Raw genomic sequence first — 11092 nt, 5'->3', positions numbered from 1 at the left:
CTCGATGAGTATTCATTTCATCTAACATGTCTCATTCGTACCCAATGTATTTGCCCGAGTTCGAGCGCTTCTTTGGTTCTTGACATAGAAGTATTTTACAAGTTTAGCTATTTTCTGGAATAAGCTGTCATCTGTGTCTGCCAAAGCTGGAGTTCTTTGTGGATTCTTGATGCTCAAGTATCTTACGAGTCTAACCATCTTCCAAATGCTCTCATTCCCCGAAGTAACGTTTAGGCCTTCAGAGTCAACTTGATGTCAACTTGATGTTGCCGCCGATGACATATTACCGACAGTACAAGACAAATGGTAGAGGTGGCAACAGATAGTAGATAGAGAACCTCAAAGCTCTGGAAGGTCAATCGTTGAGGTTCGCTGAAAGTTATGTTGGGTGAGCACTTATGCGAGGGAGTCAACCATATCTCTTGCAGAGCCTTCAAATCCCCCGTCTCCGATAGCTTTAGAATGGCTACAGAAAAGTCCCTGGCAAATGGCGAGCCCTTTTGGAAGGCCTGAATGGGGGAGCAAAAGAAGATTTCTAAAGGGTGAAAACTCAAACAAAAATGCATAGATGGAAAAGAAAAAGGCAAAAACAAAAACAACTCACAAAGCCCAATCCTCCAAATCTGGCGGCACGTATGGTGCTAATGAATCCCTTGCAATACTTATCGAGGAAAACTTTCTCATACGGGAGTTCAAGAAAGGCAGCAGATATATTGTTGCTTTCGAATTCCTTTGGGTAGCTGTCTTGACTGCTGACATTCACGATATTCTCCGGCTTGAAGTTAAGCACATTCTGCAAGTATTTATATACGAACGAATCGCAATCACAGCCAACTTTCAAGTTGTTGTTCTTCAACCACTCAATATCTGTAACATTTGGTTGCAGTTGTTGTACTGTGAGGAATGAAGATAGACTAGCAGTGTAGCTCGAGGTTAGGATCAACACCAAAAAGAGCCACACTGCAACAACCATACGTGTTAAGTTGTTGTGGACTTTCTCCCCTGCAAAATGAACTTTTCTGGTATTATGAGTGCTTTCAAATCCTATGTAAACCAATGTTTCTGTAATAACAGAAACAGAAAACAGAAAAAAATGAAATGTTCTTAAGGTTCATTATTGAGTCAAAACTCTGGCGAATTGGTATGCATTAAGGCTCTTTTTGTTTCGTCGTAAAATGATTTACGGAAAATGTTTTCTGTATTTTCGGGTGTTTGGTGCGACGTAAAATACTAGTCAATGGAAAATATTTTCTTTTTGACCGGAAATTCTTATTTAATTTTCGGAAAATGGTTTATAGTTTTCAAAACTATTTTCCAAACCGTAAATCATTTTCCGACTTTGAGCATTTCATTCTCAAATTGACAGACATTGACAAGACCCGCCCAGGACCCAGTCGAGACTTTTAAACACTAAATTACAAAAATGTCAATGTCGGGTCTTGGGTGGGTCCTGCCAGGGCCCCGGGCTGATCCTAACGGAGTCCTGATAGGGTCTACACGGGGTTCGGGCGGGTCCCGGGTGAGGCGCAGTGGGGTCTTTGCGGGACTCGGTTCGCACAGCTTAAGACCTGGACATTTTCGTAATTTAGAGTTTAATATGATTTTATATATATATATATATATATATATATATATATATATATATATATAATTTGTGATCTTCCGTACACGTGAAACGTACACCGTAAAATGTTTTTCAAGAAATCATTTTTTAATAAAATATTTTTCGACGGAAAGTATTTTACGTTGTTAGAAACAGAGTCTGAGTTATAACAAATCAAACGAGAATGTCTTCAAAGTTTGTATTCTAGCAAGAGAGATACTCGAATTTGAAAACTAGAAGGTGTTGAGAGAGAAATGATGAGAGAATTTTCTGTATATTGATACTTACTATGAGCAAAGAATAGAGAAGAGAAGGTAAACCAAAGTGCAGTGCTAATCTGATTCTTCCATGTGCCACCAAATTCGGGATTGGATTTGCGCTCAAGGAGCCAAACAATGATCATTGTGTACAGCAAGAGGGCACCAGTCACCGCCCACATGCTCCAGTTGAAAGGCTCGGTAAACGTCAATAGTGACCCTTCTGGTTTTGCTGGAACTATTATCGCCAAACCAGACTCAGCATACGGAAGTGTAAAATCCGCATATTGCAACCGATTGGCAAGTATAGTCACGTCGCCGATCACAGCATCATAAGTCTTTTTTATTGTGATATTTTCACCCACATCACAGCCATGCATATATATAAATCCTAGTTAGAGCAAATAATTGTAAAAGAGAAAAAAATAAAGGAAAAAAGTTTCACCAAGTTAAAGTTAACCAACTACGATTATTCTACTTGGGCATGTTCAGCTGGTACTTAAAACACAATACAAATGGGTGGGATATAATTATACATGCCAAAAATACGTTTGTAAACAAAATTGAGAAAAGTATCTTGTTCGACACCGCAATAGCAATTTGAAAACATGAAAATATCTACATATTTAAACCGGTAAGGAAGCGTGTCTTTATTAAAAAAGTAGGATTTTAAAGGTCGAACAACAATTTTAAAAGTCAAATTGCGATTTTACCAAAAGTAATTTAAAGGAGTTCTAGAAATTAAAGTTATTACCTTGTCATAGACATGTTGAACTAGCTCAGTGTAGGAGCCATTGTACGCCTCAAATTCAAAAGCCAAATCATACCCTAAGAGCTCTTTCACCTTCAAGAAAATTTGAATGCAGAAACCATCATATTTGTTCTGTTTCTCCCCATACTCAACCTTCACAAACTTCTCAAATGTTGCTCTTCCCGGGACGCCAATTTTCAGTGGCTTTGCAGAAGTAGGCATTTCCCAACCTTTCGGAGTCCGGTTTAAGTGCCCAGGCCAAATTACTTGACGGCCGGCCAAAGTTTTCAGGGTGTTAAAAACATTTTCACTTCCATTTTTCTCTTCACTTTTTCTGAAACCAAGCTCTGGTGTCCAAAGACCTATTTCCTCGTATCCCTTCCCATTGTTCTCAGCAACATTAATAATCGTCAATGTATTATTAGTGTCTGTGAGCTGGCCTGCTTCAAAATGTATTTTTCCAGTTAAACCAGAGAAATTGCTTGACAACATATTCTCTAACAACATCTTTGGAGTACTAGTAATGTTACTTGCCGTTTTCTTTATCGCTTGTATAACAATTCCAATGCTGTCGTATGCTCGCAGGGCATAAATTCCAGGGTCGGAGTTATTTTCCTCCGGATATTCACTTCTGAAAACTTTCTGAAAGTGTGAATGAAAATGGTGATCCTCAGAATAGTAGTTAGTCTTGATTCCTAATGCACCTTCCATGGAGGATATAACAGGGTCATTAACAGATTGCAGCAAATCTGCAATGTTGTCTGCAATAATCCAAGCTGAGTCATTTCCTACGAGTCCCATCTGCTTGGCTTCTCTGAACAAATGAGTCGCCATCTCTAATGATGACTGAAGAACTATGAAAACCCGACACTTTGTTTTGTTCAGGAGCTTATCCAGCTCTTCATGGACAACATGTTCCGGGTCGGACACCAAAGAATGTGGTGGGAGAACCAAACGGTACTCAATTTCCGAACCAACATTTCTGAGAGTCTCAGATAAAACTGCTAGCTTGCCGGAATCACCACCATATGGTTCATCTTCATAAATGGCTATGACCCTTTGCCAATTGTAGGCCTGAACAATATCTGCAATACACTTTATTTGCTCAGAACCATTTTTAGCCATTTGTATCAAATAAGGCCAACAAAGTGACGTTTTGGGTGGGTTGATAGCTGGTGCTGCAAACGAAATGACTGGAACATGAGCTTGCCTTCCAACATCAGCTACTACAGCGGCTTCCTGCCATGTGTGCATGCCAATAATCACTTTCACCTTTTTCTCTCTAATGAATTCTTCAGCTGTTATACCAAAATTTAGAGATTCCATTAATGTACATTGTTAGCACATTTTAGTATTGAACAATTAATCCTAATACCATTTGTTTCTTATTGTTATGCTAAAACAAATTGGTAAATGAAAATGTAAGGGAGTCTATAATTAATTAAAGGATAGTTAGTTCTTAGACTGTAACTCTTAGCCTTTGTTTTATAAACAAGCACCATGCATGACAATGAATTTTTTTGATTTGGTTCACTACCCCCCTTTAATCCGGTCAAGGGTTCTTGCAAAACAAAGACACATGGATGACTTATTGTAAATACTGGTGGGAGACACTTTGACACCTAAGTGAATAGGGTTATCTCTTAGTAGGGGGCTGAAGTAAGAGTAAGAGGATGTAATACGTGTACCTCTGACTTAGGGCTTGTGGTCTTTTTTGTAGAATTACTATAAGTGATGTAGATCAAAGTGCTTGGGAATTCGTGAGGAAGATTGTAGCATATGCAAGTGTGAAGGGGGACCAAGGAACTGTGCCAGCTAGAGGAATCAAGACGAGAGAACAAACTTGTGATGAGGAGCGATCAAAACAGTCGTAGGAACCTCCGTTCGATAGCCCGTTCAAATGGTCAAGCGAACAGGACACTCTCAGGAGTTGTCCATAGTAATTATCAAGGCATCCATTTGATGCCCTGTTCGAACGGCCTAACGAATTAACGGCCAACATTGAAAATTTCCCATAATAATTCCCAAGACGTTCATTCGAACGCCTATGTTATGTTTTCAGTTTACGTACTTCAATTTCAATTTTATTTTGTGACTGTCTGAATGGAGGTATGTTCCATTCGAACAACCAGCATGGAGTTGTTAACCGACTAATTTCTATTACTACAAGGGTTATGAGTTTTGGGGTCTATAAATACAAGCTTATAGCTTCAAGAACGTAGTTTTTGATATTTATTCAGTTTTTATCAATAAGAAAGTTCAGAGTTGAGTTTCTTCAACATTTTTCCTTTAAACCATAGATAGACTCAAGTGTTTTGAGAAGATTTCTTACATCCTTGATAGACTCAATGTTTTTAAGCAATATTGTTCCTTCTCTTGCTATTTGTCTTTGCACCCACGACATCACACTCCATCAGTAAGACAAGTAGGGCATGTATGTAAACTCCAGGTGCTGGAGTGCCAATGAGAAAGGTGAATGATTCTTGGGCATGCCTTCATTCCTAGTGTCATTTTGATGGGTTCTTTCCGTATATGGCACGAAGGTTTATATTAGGTGAATTTGAAGGAAAATTCTATTCAACCTAGAGAGGATGGTGTAGACCATTTTGCTAAGACTTTATGGACAAGTTTAAGTGAAAGAAGAAAGCTTCTAGAGGGTTGGCCTTTGATTTTGAAAGCAACAAAGAGTTTCCCTCGAGTCTTGCTGATCAAGGCTCACTTAGAACAAAAAATTGAGGCAAGATTTCTACTCGACTGTTGCTCAATGGTTGCTCAAGCAAGATGCTGTGGAAATCAAATAGAAAGTTTGCTTCATGTTTGCTGCACCATCGGTGGAGTGAGATTGCGACTAATCGTACGACAGAAAGTTCACTCAAATGAGTTTGTCATTAGTTTAATAAAGGCTATTTTGTAATAAAGGCTACTCATTATTGCCATTTTTTGTTTTCAATAAGAATACTCCAAAGGAGTTGTTTTCTTCACTTTTCCTATGATTCCTATATTTTTTCAAGTTTTGTAGAAGGCTCTGTTTATTTCGAAGTAAAATGGTTTCCGTCAGAAAATATTTTCTGGAAAATTATTTTCCCTGAAAATATTTTATGCCAAAAACATTTTATGGCGTTTAGCGTGAGCATGGAAAATCAATTTTTTAAAAAATATTTTTTTTTATATATATTTTTTCATTAAATCATATTCAACTCTAAAGCTCTGTTTACTTCGACGTAAAATGATTTTCACATTTTATGGTGTTTACTTCGACCTAAAATAGTGGTCAATGGAAAATATTTTTCTTTTGACCAAAAATTCTTCTTTAATTTTCGAAAAATGGTTTACGGTTCTGACGGTGAGCATCTCATTCTTAAATTGATGGACCTTGCAAAGAACCGCCCAGAATCTCGCTGGAACTTGCTCGGGACCTACTCGGGACTTGACCAGGACTCGTCCAAGACCTGCTTGGGACCACGCAGGACCTGCCCGAGACCTAACCGGACTTGAACGGAACCCGCCTGGACCTGCCCGGGACATGACCGGGATTTGATCGGGACCCACCCGGGACTTTGCCTGGACTCGCTCGGGACCTGACCGGGATTTGCCGGGGACCTGACCGGGACCCGCCTGGGACTTGATCTGGACCCGCCCAGGACTTGCCCGGGACCCACCTAGGACCCACCCAAGATGCCGCCAGGACCTACCCAAGACTTGATCGGGACCCCACCGAGACTTGATCGGGACCCACCTGGGACTTGTTCAGGATCCACCCGGGACCCGTCAAGGACTTGACCGGGACCTGCCCGGGACTTGACCGGGAGCGGACTGGGACCTGCTTGGGACTTGATTGAGACTCGCCCAGCACTTGCTCGGGATCCGCTCGGGACTTGACTATAATGCCCAAGATAATTATTAAGTTTATTATTAATAATTTCATAGTAATCTAAATTAATTAATGAGATAAATTGAACATGGGATGATTTAGAATAATAGATATAATAAAATGGGTTAATGGTATTAGGATAATAATTCCTAGTCTGGTAAATAATTATATGTATGGGTAAATTGTAGTTGAAATAAATGGTAGGGGTGAAATATAAATTAAGAAAGATGAATTAAAGGTAGTGGGGGATAAATCTTGCAATTCTAAATAGTTGGGGCATCAAAATAGAAATAGAATTTTATCCCATGCCACATGTCAAATTGTCATTGGCCATTAGAGATACCTTATCTCCTTAGTTTTAAAAGAAAAATGCAAAAAAAATACAAGTCTTTTGGTGGGCCCACAAAAGAACCCCCTTTTTCCCCATTTCTCTTCCTTTGTCTCACTCATTCTTCTCCCACACACACATACACATGGCCTAGTGGGAGAGAGAATGAACTTGAGTGGGAGAGAGGGAGCTACTGCCATGAGAAAGAAGGAGAAGAAAAAAAAAACAAAGAGGAAAGTGACGAATTTTAGGGGGGATTCGGCCAAGGGTGCTTGTAAGGTAAAAACTCTAGTCTTTTCTTGTAATTTTTGTTATGTTTGTGAGATTAGAAGCTAGAAATTGTTTGGATTTGTGGGGCTTTGATTTGGGTCCGAAAATTAGGGTTCTTGAATGAGATTTTGTTATATTGTTAAAATCTTTAGTTTCTCTTTAAGGTTTTGTCCTACCCATTGGATTCCAAGCTTGAAATCGTAATGATTTGGAGGATTTTTAATTAGGCTCGAAAATTGGAGAAATTTGATAAGAAACCTAATTCCTAAAAATTAATGTTGGGCTTTTATGTGCAGTAGATTGCTATACACGATTTAAGCTCCGGGTTGTTAAAATTAATGGGTTGAAACTTCAATTTTAATTATTGGTAAAATATGGGCATAAACCCTAATTTTATATGGTTTGTATTAATTTGGGGCTTTAGGTATGTGAACACTAAGAATGTTGTTTGAATGGGTTAATTACATTTAAAGTGTTAATTAATCCTAGATTTTCGTGGGTTCCATGAAAATTGATAATTATAGGGTTAAGTGTAATACTTAACCTAGAGTGTATGTATATGCCTCAAGATTTAGTAATTTAATATATTATGATGTAGAATCATAGTTCAATATAACTAAGTTATTAGATAATTAATGCATTAGCTTACATATATGTATTAAATGTAAGTAAAGGATTTTAAGGGCTTTAGTTGAATAGATTTAAGATGACCTATAGAACGTGATACTTGTGGTGCTCAAGTATCTTTATATAGAGTATGAGTTGTCAAGCTAAGAATAGAGCTTAATTATGTGTCTATGTTATAAATGCTTAGGTGTATCGCGGTTGAGTCAAGAGTTCACCGGAGGGTACTCAACTAAACAAGATAAGTATTTTACTTACTGGGCAAAAGATACTATATTTTAAGGTTTAAAATGTGTTTTGTGATGCTTTGCCAATTTAATGATGTTTCATGAAATATTTGATGAAAGGTTTCTATGAGCTTATGAGATAAAATGATGTTTATATCATAAGTATGATTTTATGAAATGATTCATAAAATAGTATATAAGCATTTTGAGCTTATGAGATAAAATGATGTTTATATCATGAGTATGATTTTATGAAATGATTCATAAAATAGTATATAAGCATTTATAGCATGAGCATGAGCATGGATGATATGAAGGAGATGATGTTATATTATGTGTATATATATATGCATGGCGGATGTTATGAGGAGATGATGTTATGTTATGTATATATGCATGGCGAAATGAGGAGATGATGTTATATTATGTATATATGCATGGCGGATGTTATGTTATGTATATATGCATAGCGGATGTTATAAGGAGATGATGTTATATTATGTATATATGTATGGTGGATGTTTTGAGGAGATGATGTTATGTTATGTATATATGCATGACGAATGTTATGAGGAGATGATGTTATGTTATGTATATATGCATGGCGGATGTTATGAGGAGATGAAATTATATATGTATATGTATGGATGATATGAAAAGATGATGTTGCATGAGCATGCATAGCTTATGATTTTATGATAATGATGACTATCAATATGTTTTATTGTTAAGCTAATTAAATTGTAAGTATATTTTCAAATGATGGTTACTTGGAAAGCCTAGTAATTTCTATACTACTGAGCGTCTCTATTTCATGGAGACGGCGGGCTCACAAATCCGCCTGCATCATGGGTGGTGGTGATTCCCGTAGTGCAGGTGATGTGGTTAATGTTGATTCAGGTGCGGGGATTATTGAGGATGACCCAGTAGCTATGTATTTGGGTTACTACAACGTTTGAGGCATAGTTACATCAAACGTTATTTTGTTGGACTATATAATAGTCCCCTTTTTGTAGAGCTTACATGTATATGCTTAGACTTTGTTATTTTGTATGTAAGCTTTAATCACTTAGATGTATTAATCAGCTCTGATGTGTTATGTTATATCTTAAGTTATTTATATTCTGCTGCAAGGATATAAACTCTGATGAATTATTGATGTTGCATATAGCTCTGTGTGGTATATGATATTGTCAAATAGGTTAATGCACGGGTTCATGGCATACTACGGTATTGCCATGCCACTGTGACAATCTGCGTTGTTGTGGGTATGTTTAAAAAAAAAAAAAAATAGTCTCGTTTTAATCAAGCGGGTCGTCACATTGACTGGGACCTGCCCGGGACCCACCCGGGACCCTGTTGAGACCTGCCTGGGACTAGACCGGGACCCGCCCGGGACTTGTCCGATTGGATCCCGGGCAGGTCCGGGTCAAGTCTCAGCAGGGTCCCGGTCAGGTCTCGGGTGGGTCCAAGGCAACTCCTGGGCGGGTCCCGGTCAAGTCCCGGTGGGGTCCCAAGCAAGTCCCAGCGAGGTCCCGAGCAAGTCTCGGGCAGGTCTAGTCAAGTCCTAGGCGGGCCCGAGCTGGTCTTTGCGGGGTCTCAAGCAAGTCTAGGGCGGGTCCCGGTGGCGTTTCGGGCAAGTCTCGGGCGGTTTTAAGTGAGGTCTCGGTCAAGTCCTCGGTGGGTTTTGGCAGGGTCCCGAGCAAGTTCCGGTCAAGTCCCGGGCAGGTCCCAGCGAGGTCCCCGTCAAGTCCCGACGGGGTCCTTATTGGAATAAAAATATATATAAAAAAAAATTTTAAAATTATTTTCCGTGCACGCGGTAAATGCCGTAAAATGTTTTCTGGGGAAAACATCTTCAGGAAAAACGGCTTCCTTGAAAATATTTTTCAACGGAAACCATTTTTTGTCGAAGTAAATGTTGCCTAAATTACGAAAATGTCCCGATCAAGTCTTAGAAGTATCCGAACTTAGTCCCGTAAAGACCCCATGACTCACTTGGACCCCGCTTGGACCCTATTAGGATCTCGTCGGGATCAGCCCGAGACCCTGGCAGGTCCCACCCAAGACCTGACGGGGTCATTTTCATAATTTAGTGTTTAATATGATTTTGCGTACACCAAATACTAGAAAATATTTTCTGCCGAAAATGTTTTCCAGGAAAATGTTTTCTACCGTAAACAATTTTCGACGTCGAGGACTCGCCTGATTTTCTATACATGCCAAATACCGGAAAATGTTTTCTAAGAAAGAAATTTTCAAGGAAAATGTTTTCTGCCAAAAATATTTTTCGACGAGTCTCGGGCGGGTCGTGAACGAGTCTCGGTTAAGTCTCAGCAGGTCCTAGGCGGGTCCCAATCAAGTCCAGGGTGGGTCTCGGGCAAATCTGATTGGGTCTCGGGTGGGTCCTGGTCAAGTCTCTTGTAACTTCCCACTCCAATGATACACAATATTATCCGCTTTTAGCTCCCCAAACTAAACTTCCCAGGAGGTCACCCATCTTGGTACTACTCCAGCAGAAGCACGCTTAACTGCGGAGTTTTGATGGGATTATGACCATCACGGCTTTGAAACGCTTTGTTTGGGATCAGAGATACACAGCAGCAGCATAGCAGAGCCCTTCCCACAACAATATTGTCCTCTTTGGCGCCTACCAGGAGTCGATCCCACGACCTCCTGGCATCCCTCAAGGCTTTGTTCCTCCCTAGCCACCACTAGGTTAGGAGAACGTGTTGTTGTCATTAAGGGTGTAGTATACATTTAAGCACATCCTCATCTCCATACCCAGGTGATGTGGGACGTCACAATCACCCCTCTTAGGACCCAGCGTCCTCGCTGGCGACCCTCATGGGATTAGCCCATTCTTGGTGTCTGCCCCAGCGAGCGCTCGCTAGCGACCTTCTTGGGTTGTGCACGCTCCCCTCATCTCAGGTTGGGCTATGGCTCTGATACCATATGTAACATCCTACCCCAATGACACACAATATTGTCCGCTTTTGGCTCCCCCAAACCAAACTTCCCAGGAGGTCACCCATCCTGGTACTACTCCAGCAGAAGCACGCTTAACTGCGAAGTTCTGATGGGATTATGATCATCACGGCTTTAAAACGAGTTGTTTGGGATCAGAGATACACAGCAGCAGCATAGCAGAGCCCTTCCCA

General features: G+C 39.9%; 1 pseudogene; it reads left to right on the top strand.

The window, feature by feature from the left end:
* The window catches only part of LOC132169779 (glutamate receptor 2.7-like), a 75414-nt pseudogene that overhangs the window by 1083 nt on the left and 63239 nt on the right, over window positions 1–11092 (top strand).

Source organism: Corylus avellana, chromosome ca2 (genome assembly GCF_901000735.1).
Source record: "Corylus avellana chromosome ca2, CavTom2PMs-1.0".
Classification (NCBI taxonomy): Eukaryota; Viridiplantae; Streptophyta; class Magnoliopsida; order Fagales; family Betulaceae; genus Corylus; species Corylus avellana.
The sequence above is the reverse complement of the archived record's forward strand: the minus strand, read 5'-3'. Positions and strand labels throughout refer to the sequence as shown.